This window comes from Lonchura striata, chromosome 22 (assembly GCF_050655825.1).
Source record: "Lonchura striata isolate lonStrDom1 chromosome 22, ASM5065582v1, whole genome shotgun sequence".
Classification (NCBI taxonomy): domain Eukaryota; kingdom Metazoa; phylum Chordata; class Aves; order Passeriformes; family Estrildidae; genus Lonchura; species Lonchura striata.
The window spans coordinates 6064460-6079394 of NC_140724.1; the positions used below are offsets into that span (position 1 = coordinate 6064460).

At 45.6% G+C, this 14935-nt stretch overlaps 1 protein-coding gene and 1 long non-coding RNA gene across 5 annotated transcripts in view; both read left to right on the forward strand.

The window, feature by feature from the left end:
• Window positions 1–14935, forward strand: part of LRRTM4 (leucine rich repeat transmembrane neuronal 4) — a 172042-nt gene that overhangs the window by 11693 nt on the left and 145414 nt on the right. The window lies entirely within an intron of this gene.
• Window positions 1–14935, forward strand: part of LOC146765608 (uncharacterized) — a 36810-nt gene that overhangs the window by 7143 nt on the left and 14732 nt on the right. Inside the window, exon 2 of the long non-coding RNA XR_014949858.1 lies at window positions 1–14935. This exon is cut by the window's right edge and continues 14732 nt beyond it. This is a non-coding gene — a long non-coding RNA (uncharacterized LOC146765608).

Genomic DNA, 14935 nt, shown 5'->3' on the forward strand with positions numbered 1-14935 from the left:
GTTAGCCCAAGGTTAGCCCAAGGTTAGCCCAAGGTTAGGCACCAGGCCAAGGAAGGACCTGTTTGGCACTGAGTGCAAGGTGTCCATTTTTCCATTCCAAACCCCATTTTTCCAGGTTTTTCCAACGCACTGAGGGTGTCTTTGATGAGGACACTTGAGTTGTGTGGCTTTGCTCCTTTTCAGTCAGTCCTCACTAAAAATCAGCTTCTCCTCCCATGGGATGGCCTCGGAAAGCCCTGCTGATCCTCGCTGCTCCCATCCTTCACTGCCACAGCCTTTTGGATTATCTTTGGGCCATGATGGATGCGTTAAAAGGAACCAACAAGGCCATCAAATTCCTGCCCGGGTTCAACCAGCATTTGTTAATGTTCTAAATCATCTTGGGCCTGAAATGTGCTGCTTCTTAAATTTAGAAGGATGTGATTGCCTAAAGCCTCTCCATGTGTTAATTAAATCATCATAATTGTGGTTTCTGGAGACTGACAGGTTATAAATAGTTTTCCTTCTCCCCTTCCTGCAATAATTGGTGGGAATGACGGGCAAGCCAGGCATTGTTTAAGTGTGCCTCTGACACTGCTCTTCCCATTCCAACCCCATTTCTCTGCTGGGACTCGATTGTCCTGCAATAATCAGCAGTGTCATCCTCAAAGGCTGCTTAATTGCCAGGCACTTCTCACATTACAGGACAAGGAGAGAAGTGCTTTTCATCATGATCCCTTTAATTTAAGGATGGGAGGTCAGGAGGTCAGGAGCTCCAGAGGTCAGGGAAGAGGTTCGTGTACACATGATGCTCTGAATAAACACTGACATATTTTAGTCACCATTCTACCTCCATCTATCCTGTGTCATCCGAGATTTTGTGGAAATAGAAGCCTTGGTGTTCCAAACATCGCTTTCCTCTCTTGCTGCCATGGAACGGTTTGGGTCAGAAGGGACTTTAAATCCCACCCAGTGCCACCCCTGCCATGGCAGGGACACCTCCCACTGTCCCAGGCTGCTCCAAGCCCTATCCAACCTGGCCTCGGGCACTTCCAGGGATCCAGGAGCAGCCACAGCTGCTTTGGGAATCCCAGCCCCTCCCCACCCTCCCAGGGAGGGATTTATTTTTGATATCCCATCAATGAATCCTCCAGCCCAAAGCCATTAAAGGCAGTTTAAATCACCCAGACAGGTCCAGCTTGGCTGTGCAGTCACTGGGAGAAGGCAGAACCACCTGGTGGGATCACACCTGGTCTGGAAACAAATTCCAGTTACAGTTCAGAGGGTGGAAAAGAAAATGCTGCAAACACCGATCAAGACTTTGTACCCATCTCTCTGCTCCCCTTCTGATCCTCCCCAGCTTCCGAGCAGCTCTGCCTGGAGTGTGTGGGAATGAGGCAGGAAGGATGGGAATGGGAACACCCTCGGGCTGGCATTATGCATGATCCCACTGGGCAATTAGGCTCTGCTCCCCTTTAATGTGGGTCTGCAGCTGTTTGCAGCTCTAATTTGCAGAAGAACCTCAGGCTAGAGCTTGGTCTGCTGCTCTGGATCCTCCTTCCTCTTCCAATTATCCAAGGAAACCACACCAGTTCCTTGAGCTCTGGAGTGCTGGGACGTGTCCTGCTGATTGGCACAATACGGGGCTCTGCAACATTCAAGGATGTACACAACAGTAGCATCAAAAAGACCGGAAATTGAAATTGTTAGAAATGAAAATTTGTCCAGACAAATTGAAAATGGAAAAATAAAATGTTTATTTTGCAATCAAATTCTATCTAGCCAGCCACGAGGAAAGAACAGAGCCGAGCCTGGGGCCGGCACCAGGAGTCAGCCTCAGCAGAGGTTTTCCTCCATGCCCACACCTCCATCCTGGCACCAGCGGTTTTTATAGGGAAAATTCCACCTGAGGCCAAGATTTCGGCAGTCAGGCTTTTATTCTATTCAGAGTCCATAGGCTAATAAGATTTTCTTTTTTGGTGATGAGGAAGAACAATTCAGTGTCCGAAGTTGTTGAATCTCTTGATGAGACTTACGGGAACGCTGCATTCACACGGATCTGCCCGAGGATTTCCATGAGATCCATCTTGGGTCGTTTATGATCAGTTTATTATCAGCACCTGGGCGTCCATGTATCTCTCCAGCCATGTCCCATCTCCCATCTCCTGACCAGCCACATCCTTTTATTTGTAAATTGGGTACTAATATACACCAGGTTTCTCCTGCGAGGGTTGGGGGACTCCTAATACAAACGTGTATACTCCAACAAATATTCAATATCACATATATCACACTAGAAATGGCGCAAATTATATCTATTGCACATAACAAAATGGAATTTCTTCAGTTGGAAAAACTCCCCAAAATCATCGAGTCCACTGCCAAGGCCACTGCTGATCATGCCCTCACGTGCCACACCCACATGGATTTTAAATCCCACTGGGAATGCAGACTCCACCAGTGTTCAATGCCTGAAAACCCTTCTGGGGAAGAGATTTCCCCTGATATCCAACCTCACCCTCCCTCGGTGCAACCTGAGGCCGTTTCCTCGTGTTGGAGAAAAGTTTCTCCATAGGAAACTCAACCCTTCTTTCCAAGACTGGAGCGTGTCTGTCCTTGCTGTGAATTTGGCAGGCAGGAGGACCCAGGATGAGGCTGCAGGACTTGGGAGCTGCTGTCAACTCTGCTGTAAAGCGTTGTGAGCAGGCACAGATCCCTTCATCACAAACTGTCGCGCTTCAAAAGAAGAAAGCAAAGCAAGGTCATGTTGACTCTCATTAGTACCTGAGCATTGAAGCCAGTCCTTGAACCTTTGAAAATCCCTCCTGCCTCTCTGTCCTTGCCCTCCCCTCCACTTTCTGGGGTGCCCTGCCTTTCGCTGCTGCCTCTGTGGGGGCTCTGGAGCAGGGTTGGGGTTTGGCTGCTGCTGCAGCATGAAAGGGAAAAGCATTGTCTGGAGCCTCCAGGGCCTCCAGCTGCGCCTGTTTTGTTCCTGCCATAAAAGCCAGTCTGAAGAGCTCTGCTTTGTCTTGGGCAGGCATTAGCACAAGGCTGTTTAGTGCTTTTAAAACCCTATCCTATATTCAGATGCAACAGAGACTGACTTACAGCCACTCAGGTGCTGCCTCATCCCCGGAGTGAAATCGAACGATTTCAATGGAAATTTCGCAGCCATTTCTTCCCCCTGAGTTATAATTTTCTTTCTCAGAGCCTCTAAATCACACGTTAGGCTGCTGGCTTTAAAAGCCACATCAATGTCACTTGTGAAGGCAAATGAAGCCAGAGCGTGGTTTCTCTGCAGTGGGAACACAAATTGTACAAATCAGAAAACGAAGGAGCCCACTGGCAATTTTGAATTATGAGAAAGTTTTATTTGAAAACAAAATCTATGGGTATTTCCTTTGGTGCCATTGCTTTGTTGAATATATTAAGGGTCCCAGCGTGCATAAATTCCTCAACAATCTGAGGAATTGATTAACCTCTCTCTATTTATGATTAGCTTCCAAACTGATTCTATTAATTTTCAAGAGTGAGGTCTGGACGCTGTAGTTTTGCTGTAAAAGGTGAGGAACTGGAATTAATGTTGTCTCAATGAGTTTTGCATGGAGCTGATAAAGAAAAGCAGGGAAAAATTTCCTATTTCCTTGGTATTTTGCCATGAGCCTCATACATGTATTGGTGTAGTGAACGTGTCCCTGCCCATGGTAGGGCAATGGCACTGGATGGGCTTTAAAGTCCTTCCCAACCCAAACCATTCCAGGATTTTCTGAGTCTACATAAAAAAATGGAAATGGGGCAGAAATGGGGCAGAATTGGGGCAGAATTGGGGCAGGTGGGTCTTTCCCACCTTGTCCATCCACCCAACTTGAGAAATTTCTCTGTTTGCACCACCAGCATTTCTCTGCACTAGAAGCTGCCTCCAGAGAGTCACTGAGGACTCACAGAGCAAACCCCACTTCCCTGATAATTTCTTCCAAAGGTTAATAACCTCCACAGCACGAAATAACTTGTCCAGCTGCTAAAATCATTCCTTTCTGCAGCATGGCATTAAGCTGGTGTGGGAGGAGGATGAATCTGGGGTTTAATTCTTGGCTCAGGGGAGCTGTGTGTGTTCCCCAGCCCTGTGGCCACAAACCCACGTGGAGATTTGCACATGGGAACAGCCCCTTCCTGCCCCTCAACAAAATCCCATTCTGATGGAATAATTCCAGGAAAATTGACATTTATCCCTGCTGCTATAAGAAATTCCCAACTTGGCTCTACTTCTGCTGCTCCTTTCATCCTGTTTTGAGCCAGCCCACGCCTCGTGCTGCCTTGTTCCCAGGTTTTCCCTTCATGGATTTGCTCCTCAGCTCTCTTAGACCAAAAAACAGAACCCTTTGTGAGCCCATGACATCTCCACTTTCTCTCCATGGAACATTGACCATCATCTTGAGAGGACAGCATTTTGGATGTTTTTCCATGCTATGAAATGTCATTTAAGGTCAAATACCATTTAAATACCACTTAAAGTGGTGCAATCTATGTTCCCATTAAGGTGGAAGCCACCAAAAGCCTCATGCATGCAAAAATCACTGTAACCCAAGCTCAGTAACCTGTTGTTACATTCTCAGATTGGTGGGAATTCTGGAAGTTGTTTCCTTTCCCATTCAGAGCAATTTAACAAATTATTAAATATTAGCTGTCCAAAAACAACCTGAAGAAAAGACTTTTTCACCACCCAGACCCCAAAGGTGGGGAGGTTTTGGCCTCACCCACATGGAATTTTGTGGTCTTGCTTTTAATCTCCTGTTCCAGTGGGGATGAATGATGATTATTTAACTCCATATCCATAAAAAACAGGCTCTGGAAGGATCAGGTTTATTCTGGAATAAGTATATTAAAGAGCTTCCATAAATTTAGCATTTTGGCTGTTAAATGAGGGGAAAATGAAGGTGTTTGTCAAAGACCCCAAGCCTGGCCTGTCCTGCAGAATTAACAAATTCCTGGTTGTGGGGAGTTCATTAAAAATCCTTGAGGAATCCAGCAATTGATCCAGTTTTATTTCCCCCTTTAATGTGGGATGAGAAACTGCTGAAGGTGAAGCTGATGTCAGAGGACTGAGATTTCTTGTCTCTGTAAGCCAAAACCAGACAGGTTTTTGAAAATCTTGTTTTTAGAACATCTCTTTTCCCAGAAATATCCCAGGATTTTGACCCCCCCATTAAAAAAGCAAACCTGCACACTGGAAGGTGGCTGTCCCCAGGAAAACCCAACCAGCCACGTCCCTGGAGTGTTCCCATGGCTGGATGTTTCTGTGGATGATTTCTGACTAGAAAATTTCACTTTAAATAAATCCATAACAGTTTTAGCCAGGGCTGCTAAAGAGGGAGCTGGATATGCTGAGTTTTCTCTGCCTCCTTCCTCCCAGCAGTGGATAAAATTCCTTCCCCTTGGGGATGGATCCTTCAGACACAGAACATTTCTGTAAAATAAATCTACCTTTTCATTTGAGCTAGAACAGCAGGTTAAATCACCACTAAGGAGAAAAACCAAGATCCAATAGGACAAAAAAAAAATTATTCCCTTTGAAAATGTGTCAGGTAAAAAAAAAAAAAACAGAACAGATTTCTCTTCATTCCCAGCAAGTGTTAAATCCCTCCTTCACCAGGGGGTGGGGAGTGGCAGGACAGGTTTAATCTTTACTATTAAAAAAAAAAAAGGAAAAACCTTTTGAGTGATTTAACTATTCCATGCTCACGGTTTCGAGTAATTATCAGTATTAACCCAAATTAGCAGCATACAGTTGAATTCAGGTAAAGGAAATAAAATAAATTATAAACTGTCCCAGACTGAAGTAAACAAAACCCATATAACCCCCATAACATTTCTCCTACCCCTTGTTTTGTAATTGTGTAGTTTTTACAGTCCACCTCTGGCTGGTATTTTTTCATCCTGACCTGATGGCCAGGCAAGACAAGGTAGGGGCTGGCCTCAATTCAAACTTAGAGCAGCAATTAATTAGTGGCTGTGTGTACATTCTGTAAGTGGCTTAGGAAGCACTGGTTAAACATTGATGAATTTTAAAGCAGGATAAGCACATAAATAAGAGGTCACATGTGATTTCTGATCATTTCTTACAGCGTGTATTAATTTTTTATTAATTCTGGAGAGCTGTTTACAAACTGCCTGGCACCAGCTGCAGTCAGAAAGCAAATAAAGCCCTCAGAAAAGGAGGGAGACCTCACAGAAACACTTCTCTCCTCCAGGGATGAACCTCTGAGGGAATAAAACACGGGCTGGAGCTGCTCCCAGTGGGTGCTGAGATTGAAAATGGGACCGTGGGACCTCTGGAGCAGTCCCAGCCTGGAAGCTGGTGTTCAAAAGGTCTCCTTTGGGATGTTTTGTGGTATTCCAGACTTTTTAAACACAGGAGAAGTGTGGTTTGAGCTACCTCGAGGTCAGAGCAGTCATGAGGGGATCCCTGTACACGAGCACAGACTTGCCTTACTAGGAGTTGTAAAGTTACACCTTCAGAGCAAGGAGATTCCCTCGATCCTGGAGGTGAGAGGTGACCCTGGAGATGACAGCTTGGGCTGTCAGAGCCACACAGAAATCCCTGAGTGTCTTCTTGTTCTTTGCACAAAACCATGGCAGAGTTCTTACATCCCCACGGGGGAGGCAAGTGTGGGAGCCTGGGTTTATATGGAGGAAGAACTGGGACTGGGAGAACCTGGAGCCACTGCAAGACCACCATTCCTGCCCCAGGTGGAACAAACCCTCTGGAGAAAGAATTGGGAATGAGAAAACCTGGAGCCACTGCAAGCCCACCATTCCTGTCCCAGGTGGAACAAACCCTCTGGAGAAAGAATTGGGAATGAGAAAACCTGGAGCCACTGCCAGCCCACCATTCCTGCCCCAGGTGGAACAAACCTTTGGGGGAAAAACTGGGAATGGGAAAACCTGGAGCCACTGCCAGCCCATCATTCCTGCTCCAGGAGGAACAAACCCAGCAGAAATGATGCGTGTGAAGAAGGAGTTGTCCTAAAATCCCCAGCTGTGAGTGGCTGAGTCCTCTGGGACTGTGTCGGGAAGGATGTGCTGCTCCCAGATAACATGCACCACTTGTCCCGTGAATCCCAGAGTCTTTACAAACCTTCCAAAAAGAGAAATAGAAAAAAAAAAAAAAAAAAATCCTCTTTTCTGTCTTTTTTTCTTTCCCGGATCGCTGTTGATGCGCTGGGATCCCACTGGGAGCCCTGCTCATGGTGTGGTGTCCCTGGGCATCAGCTCTGCCTTTGTTTCAGAGCTCTGCAGTATTTCCCTTCTTTCAGGGGGGCATTTTCTGTCCCCTCTCCTTGCGCTGATTGCAGATTTTGTGGATGTAAGGGTGGCTTTGTTTCCATTGGAAAGCCTTTGCTTGGGACCATTTCATCCTCAGCTTGGAAGCAGACAGTGGCAGGAACATCAAACAGAGCTCTCCGTGCCACCTGTCTCCCTGCCAACAGGCAATTCTCATCTTTTTATTTCATGTATTTCCATCCCTCCATCCATTTGATGCTTTATCTGAAGCTTTTCTATCCTCTCTCCCCCCCATTTCAGTGGCAGGTGTTTCTTCCCCATCTCTGAGCCTCAGCTGATTTCTTCAGGGAAGGTCCTTGAACTTGCCAGGTTTCTCGGCAGGAAGGATCCTAACAAAGGCTGCTGCTCTGGTGCTGTCCATTTTTATCTTTCCCAGAGGCACTTTGGATTGATATTTCCCTCCTTGTGTTCTACAAGGCCATTTGAAATTTTTGAGCAGAATATCACTTTATTCCTAAAAGGTCTGATCATCATTTCCCTCCTGTTGGAGGGATGGTTTTTCTTTCCATAACAATAATTTGTATTTACTGGAGGGTGGTTCACAGGGGTTCTGCTGAGTCCAAGCTGTGTTCCAGAGGCTGTTCCACACCTTGGGATGTCCCTGCTCCATGAGCTGGGCATCAGCAGAGCCTGGCTTTGTGTCACCGTGTCCTGGGCTCAGGATCCATCCTCTGGCCTGGAATGGTTTGGGTTGGGAAGACCTCAAAGCCCACCCAGTGCCACCCCTGCCATGGCAGGGACACCTCCCACTGTCCCAGGTGCTCCATCCTGGCCTTGGGCACTTCCAGGGATCCAGGTGCAGTCACAGCTGCTCTGGGAATTCCATCCCAGACCCTCCCACCCTCCCAGCCAGGAATTCCTTCCCAAAATCCCATAAAATCCTACTCTCCATAACTTTGAAGCCATTCCCAGTGTCCTGTCCCTCCATCCTTGTCCCCAGTCCCTCTCCAGCTCTCCTGGAAGGGGCTCTGAGCTCTCCCACCTGCAGAACCTCCTTTTCCTTTAAAAATCACCAGGCTGGAAGATTTCTGTGTCTTTTCACAACTTTTTCCACTTGTGCCATTAACCAGAAGACCTTTGGCCTATAAATTTCAGTTTTATAATCTTCTTTCTCATGTAGAGAATCCCCTTGGAGCCAATAAACTTTGTAATGGCCTCAAACCACACATCAGAACCAGGATTTACCCACTTTAAACTCTTTTTTTCCTTGAGCCAAGCAGATAACCAGTGCCTCCAGTGTGTTTCCCATTTTGGAACTCACTTAGTCCAAAATTTACCACAGAGCTTGGTCCTCTGGAATATATTCTCACCCAGGACATCTGGGAATGAGGAATTGAAGAGGGATCCACTATTCCCCTTCACTGGAGCTGCTTTAGAGCACAAGCATGGAATCCTGTCCTTGTTTCTGCATGGAATTCTGCCTGGCCTCATCTCTAAACTCTCCCCTGCCTCTTACTGGTGCTACTGGTGGGTCTCTTGTTGCACAAGAGGAATTAGCAAAGAACATGTTTTTGGTCAATAGAGAAAACTCCTTCTGTTTATTCTTCTTGTTTTTTGTTTTTTGTTTTTTGTTTTTTGTTTTTTTTTTGCTGTAAAATGCTGAAGCAGATGCATCTGGACCAAACCATCTGCTGCCTATCACAGCTCCTGGATATCCCACACGTGGGGAAATTGCTTATTGATCCAGCCAAGTGTGAGCAAGTAAGGAAACCATGGAAATATTTGTGTGTCCAATGGACGCTCTCAGGGCTGCAATCGAGTCTTGCCTGGAGGGCATCAGCTTCTAGGAAAAAAAAAATCAGTTATTTGGGTAGGAAATATATAGCTTTAATGAAAAAAATACTTGGAAAAGACAGACAGTGTGCTTAAAAATGGGAATATGAGCACTTTCTCTGCTCTTTGTGGTGGCTCCTGCACAAACTGGAAGTTCTTTCCATCAGCTGAATCACCCAGAGAGCCTCGGTATTCCACGTCCTGTACATTTATTTAACCAGTCATTTGCACACCCTGCACGTTAATTTTAACTGATTTGACTCTGCTCAAATGGGGTCCAGGACAGCCTGAAAATTTGAGTTTTCCTGCAGGGATCCCAACAGCTCAGTGCTGCTCCTGTGGGAGTGAAATTTGGGAATCCCAGGAGCTTTGGGGAGGAAAGGTGGAGCACGGAGTGGATTGGAGGGACTGATGTGCTGGGAGAGCATTTCCAGTAGAGAATAAAAAAGGTGGAGAGTTGTAAAAGTCACCGGGAGCAGAGAGGCTGTGTTATGGTTTGATACTGGCACGATGCAAAGCCATGAAAATGTAACTTCTTAACTGAATGCTGTGAAATGCAATAGAGAGCAGAGCAGAGCAGGCTCAAGCTTAATAACAAAGGAAAAAAACTTTATTAAACTACTACTACTATATTACTATAAAAGAAAAAAAAAGGAAGAAAAACACTAAATTTAAAATGAACAGTTTTAGAACATTTCTAGAGCATTTCTCCTCCCCCCCCCTCCCCCAGTTCTAATAAAACACAGTGAAACATAACTTGGACTCCTAATTAGGTTCTTACTTTTTAGATAATTAATATTCAGTCTATTGAGGGAGAGAGGAGTCTCTCCTGTGCTACACACCTCTCAAGAACCACAGCTGCTGCTTTTTGTGTTTACATGTCACACAATTTCTTTTCAAGGATGCTTTGCTAAGAGGGGAAAAAAACCAACAATTTTTCATTTCTTGGGATCACAGCCCCCCCCATTTTCTTCCTCCCCTGGGGCTGAGGGTCTCAGGAGCAGAGATCTTCTTTTCTTCTTCTCTGAAGACAAGGGGCACTACAACAAACCTCCCCAACTTTTTTCTGTTCCCTCCACTCCTGTTTTTTCCCAGCTGCTGATGAAGGTCTCTTGGCTCACCGGCATCCTCCTAAAATAAAAATAATATCCTAAAATTAAAATATCCTAAAAATATCCTAAAATAAAAATAATAAAATCTCTCAATTGGAGGAGAAAATCGGTTCAGTCTATGGCTAACAAGAAGTCCAGCCAAAAGCCACTCCATCATCTCCTCCCACCTAGAATTTCTCCTTCTAACATCCCAGGTCCCAGACTGTCTCTCTTCCTCTCCTTCAACCCCCTAATTAAATTAACCTCTTCCTTCTGAGAAAATTCTTTTTCCGTGTCAAACCACAACAGCCTCTGGATTGCTGCATGGAATTCCTGAGGAATTCCCAGCTTGGAATCTCCTCCTGAGGGAATCTCCTCACTGGGCTGGTTGGAGCTGGTTTTACCTTTAGGCCACTGCTGAGCTGCTCTCACAGATATTTATGCTGCCTTCTCCAATATTTGTTATTTCAGAAGCTCTCTCCTCTCCATGTCACTATCCTGCCTTTCCCTGAAAGACACAAGGAAGGAGTTCTCCCTTCCACACACACAGCAATGGAATTTTGTCCTGGATTTCCAGTGCTGTGAATCACTGCTGTTGGGATTGCTCATATATCAATATATTTCTACATTTTAACCAAGTTTGCAAATAAAAAAATTGCCAAATAAAGATCAGGATCATTTTTTTGGCTGAGGCACAGATTCACTGCAGCAGGGAGGGATTGTCCAAGTGTCCTCCTGCATCTTCCACCAGCACCTCTGGAGGAGCAGAGGTTCTCCCACCTCTGCTCAATCTTCCCTTTTTTTTTTTCCTTATTTATGAGCTTCTTTTGCATGATTGCCCTTTTCCTACAGAGTTTCCTTCTCGCAGTCACTGCCTGGGGGATGTTTTCCTGATTGATTTGTGGGCTGGGTGGTCCAGGGTGAAGTTCCAGTGGGAAAATCCTCCTTGGAGGGGCTCTGGGTTTGCCCCGTTAAATTCTGGCCCTGTTAAATTCTCGGGGGTGTGGGCTGATCTGGCTCTGGCACAGCGAAATCTCTGTGTTCCTGTGGCACTCTGCAGTGATCTCGCTTCTAAAATGATAAGTAATTAAACAGCTAATTAATGTTGTGTTCTAGTCTCTGGTAGGGATTACTGAGCCTTGCTGGATGCGTGTGGGCAAGGAGGGGAAGCGAGTTTGGAGTGAAATAATTCAGGAGTTTTGAGTGAAATAATTCAGGTCTCTGCTCTCCCTGTGCAATCCCTGCCCTCGCCATCCCCATTCCCAGCCGGGCTGGGAGCTCTGGTTTTCTTCCAAATTTTGGGCTTTTTTGAGGAATAACAGGGGGTGCAAGGCCGTGTGCTGCCCTCCTGCAAATGGGGCAGCTTGATGAGAGGGGTTACAGCAATGAATGGATTTATAAATGAATTTCTGTGGGGTGCTCTCCAGATCCCTGATTTTTACACCTGGGATCTGCTCACAAATGGACCTGAGTGATGCAGAGGAATTGGCCAAGGTAAAGGAGCAGTTTCAGCTCTGAAGTTCATCCTGGTGGCTGTGATGCTTAAAATGAACTGAATAGAAATTCATTTACAAATTAATTATTTAATAAATGGCCTGGATTGCAAAGGACTTCAGAGACCGCCCAGGTCCAACCTGGGCAAGGGCAGGGACAGCTCCCACCAGACCAGGGTGCTCAAAACCCCGACCTGAACCCCCTCTGTGGGTTTGAGGCTGTTCCCCCCCGGGACAGAGCACGAGCTGCCCCTCCCTTCTCTCACTCTCACACACACTTTAAAATCCCAAAACCCTGGGAGGCGTTTGTGGAGTCCCGGAAGACTCCAGATGCAGGAGATTGCCAGCAATGAGTGGACACAGCATGAAATATTTGATTTTAATTTCCACACTGCGCTGGATGTAGGGATGCTCATCCTGGCACAAATAAACTGTCAGGATCTGGGGGATTGCAGCCGTGGGGTGAATCTGCTTCTGCCTTCACAAACACAGGGCCAAAGCCTTGCAAAAACCACTCTGGGGGCTTTTAACAGATTATTACATACATATCATGCGTGTATAACATACATTTAATACATACACATATGTATGTATTAAATGTATGTTATACATACAATATATGTAATATAATGTAATGGTATAATATACATATAATGTGCCTTTATTAAACATTTCCTTGATGCTCAGAGAGCTCCTCACGTGTGGCAGAGGCTCCTGTGAGATGCAGACCCCTGGATGCTCCTGGAGAGGCTCCAGAGGCAAAGCCCCCAGGTTTGCCCTTTGCAGAGGAGCCTCACAAGGATTTTCTGTGGATTCTGCAGAAAAAGGACGTGCTCGACACCCTCTTTCATGGATCATTTACCTGCAGACCAGAACTATTAAAAAATGCAAATATTGGAAGTTTTAAAAGCAACCCAGACAGGTTGTGATGAATCTCCTCGAGAAAAAGAATCCTCCTTTCTTTTGGCATCAAAATGTGGATGGGTGTCAGAATCTGAGGTATTGATGATCCCAAGATTGCAGAAAGTCTCTGTCTGTCAGCCCCGCTGCCAAAGCAGAAGCCATAATTGGTCTGTGCTGGTTTCCAGGTTGTTTATTCTGTTTTTCTCTCACATGTTCTGCTGCCCTGCCCAGCTCTGTCCTGCAGGACAGCGTGTGGGGCTCTGCCCTCAGTGGGATGTGACAAACATTCAATACCAGAAACTCCCTGGGCTGGATTTACAAGAACGTGCCAATATCTGTCACCTACGTTGGACAGTGTGTCCCCAGCCTGAACCAACAGGGAAATGCCAACACCACAGTGAGACATGGAGGGCATGGAGAAGGAGAAAAAGGACAAGGCACACCCAATTTCCTCCATCTTGTCCCCTTTGGACCCCTCATCTAGAATCCTAAAATTTTACTGTCTGTTTTAAGGTCTGAGGAGTCATTTTTAATTTCTTATCTTTTAGTGTGGAGATTTGCATCTTTTTTCTTTAGCTGGGGTAGATTTTTTAGGGCTGCAGTTACTAGACTAAACAGCATATTTAGCAAGCTCAAAGTGGCACATTTCACTTAAATCTAAATAGATTTCTACCCTGTTAAATTTTCACTCTGTCTCCCAGGGGCAGTCCCCGGTGAGGGACTCACAGCAGCCAGGCTCTGGGGCTTGCCCACCTCTGCTGCCCGTGGCCAGGAGCAGAGTGGAGATGGGACTAATTAAAAGCCCTTCTTAATTGGGCTCAGAATGCTTTTTTTCTGAGCCTCAGAAGCAGATACTGAAGCTTTGAGTGTCAATTTTTGGGGATTTTTGGGGGTTTTTTTCTTCCTTTCTCCAGCAGCGAGGCACGGCGTTGATCAGGTTTGGGCAAGCACAGATGTACCCAGTGGCTCTTTGCTGTTCTGCTCTAATTAATGTTGATATAAGGCACCTGCACAGCTTCAGGACTTCATTCTCTGTGTTCAGAAGTGCTGAGCAAAGCCCAGAGCAGCTTCTGATTTTCTGTCAAATCAAGAACCTGACTGATCTTACCTGGTGCTGCCACCCGAGTGCACCAGTCCTGCCTGGGTTTCTAAACTGGCAATAATTCCTCTCCTTTTCATCTGCTCAGCAGCGAGGAGCTCTCCGTGCCTCCTCCCAGGCCCTAATTTGTGAATTTTCCTCCCTCAGCAGGTACCACGTTCAGCTGATCTGAAAGGGTGTGGGTGATCCTGCTCCGAGTTGTGGTAAAAAGAATTTAAACCCGACTGCTCTGCTTAGTTAATGATAATGCCTGAGCACATCACATCTTCCAGGAGCTGTACAAACATTAACTAATTAGTACCCCCAACTAACACATAGTATTATGTACGGGCTGTAATTATGCATTGCTATCAGAGCTGGAGGAATTATTCATTGAGAAGAATTTATCCGACACATTTTTATTTTATTTTATTTTACACCCCCCCACCCCGTTCCTGTCATGAATCCGTTTGCAAATATTCCCAGGTGTGGTTGTAGCTGCTCCCACCTCAGCCCTCAGGTCTGTGCCATCACTTTCTCCTTTTGTTGGATACCAAAATCCCTGAATGGATTGGGAGGGATCCTAAAGATCATCCAGTTCCAACCCCTGGTGCTGGTTTGGGGCTATTGTTTATTTTGGGATTATTACTTATTTTGGGATTTCTCTTACCTTATCTTCTCCAGGTGAGTCAGGCCCCCAGAGCATCCCCTTGGCAACCCAGAGTGTGAATTCATGGCTGAAAGCTCTTGGAGGGCTTTTCCAACCTCAGGAATCCTATGAAATTGTTATCAAGGGAAGGGGCAAAGTGGTGGGAAGGGAAATGGATGCAGGAAAAAGGAATAAAAAAATCCAAATCCCATGATTGACTAAATCCATTCTGGGTGGTTGTTTGGAATTTAATTTGATGAAAACCTGTATATGTCTCTGTATATAATATAGATATCTATATATAGAGAGATTTATCTATAAATATATTTATATCAGGAGGAAAGTGCAGTCTGTCACTACTGCTGCAAATGTCTCTGTACTCAGATTTGCTGTTTAATTGTCGCTGCTTTCCCAGCACTTTTGGGAGCATGAGGGAGATTGGAAGTGTTTAATCTTGGAAAAGAGATGACTGAGATGAGGCGTGATTAAAGAATTCTCAATAATGGCTGATTTCAATGAGAGTTATTTGGAGCTTCTCTCTGTCTTGCTGCTCAGAAATTAGGAGATAGTGAAACTGTAAGATGTGAGCAAAAAAAAAAAAAAAAGGCAAAAATATTTCATTGGGAGA